The following is a 1,470-nucleotide window of genomic DNA, read 5'->3' as shown; positions in this document are numbered from 1 at the left end:
GCCTATCTACCTACATATATTTCTATTTATCTATCTCCTTTGTCATGGGATCTCACCCCAAAAGAAAAAAAATCAATGTTCTCTTCTAAACAACCCTGTCCCCAAAAAACATGTTTTAGATAAATGAACAAGCTGCTTGTACATACACAAAATTTTATTTGACGAGTTCGAGGAACGAACGAAAATGCTAATAATACTGAAGAAAAAAAAGATGATTTTTTTTTTCCAAAATTCTGACGACTTTTTTTCTTAATATATATGCGCAGGAGTGGTTGTGTGGTAAGTAGCTTCCTTACCAACCACATGGTTCCAGGTTGAGCTCCACTGCATGGCATCTTGGGCACGTGTCTTCTACTATAGCTTCGTGCTATAGTAGAAAGCCTTGTGAGTGGATTTAGTAGACGGAAACTGAAAGAAGCCCGTCGTATATATGTATATATATGTATGTGTGCGTATATGTTTGTGTGTCTATGTTTGTCCTCCCAACATCGCTTGACAACCGATGCTGGTGTATTTACGTCCCCGTAACGTTAGTGGTTCAGCAAAAGTGACAGATAGAATAAGTACTAGGCTTACAAAGAATAAGTCCTGGGGTTGATTTGCTCCACTAAAGGCGGTGTTCCGGCATGGCCGCAGTCAAATCACTGAAACAAGTAAAAGAATAAAAGGAGATATATATATATATATATATATATATATATATATATATATATATATATATATATATATATATATATATATATATATATATATATATATATATATATATATATATATATATATATATATATATATATATATATATATATATATATATATATATATATATATATATATATATATATATATATATATATATATATATGTATGTATATATATATATATATATATATATATATATATATATATATATATATATATATATATATATGTATATATATATATATATATATATATATATATATATATATATATATATATATATATATATATATATATATATATATATATATATATATATATATATATATATATATATATATATATATATATATATATATATATATATACTTATTTCAAACTAAATGAAATTTCATTAATTGTTCAACACCATTGTTGCAAAGCAGATATTCTTTTCTACTCTAGGCACAAGGCCCGAAATTTGGGGGGAGTGGGGAAGTCGATTAGATCGACCCCAGTACGCAACTGGTACTTGATTTATTGACACCGAAAGGATGAAAGTCAAAGTCGACCACGGCGGAATTTTGAACTCAGAACATAAAGACAGACAAAATACCGCTAAGCATTTCGCCCAGCGTGCTAACGTTTCTTATTTCTTTATTGCCCACAAGGAGCCTAACATAGAGGGGAAAAACAAGGACAGACAAAGGGATTAAGTCGATTACATCGACCCCAGTGTCTAACTGGTGCTTAATTTATCGACCTCCAAAGGATGAAAGGCAAAGTCGA

Source organism: Octopus bimaculoides, chromosome 4, assembly GCF_046866305.1.
Source record: "Octopus bimaculoides isolate indiv1 chromosome 4, ASM4686630v1, whole genome shotgun sequence".
Classification (NCBI taxonomy): Eukaryota; Metazoa; Mollusca; class Cephalopoda; order Octopoda; family Octopodidae; genus Octopus; species Octopus bimaculoides.
This window is presented reverse-complemented; position numbering follows the sequence as displayed.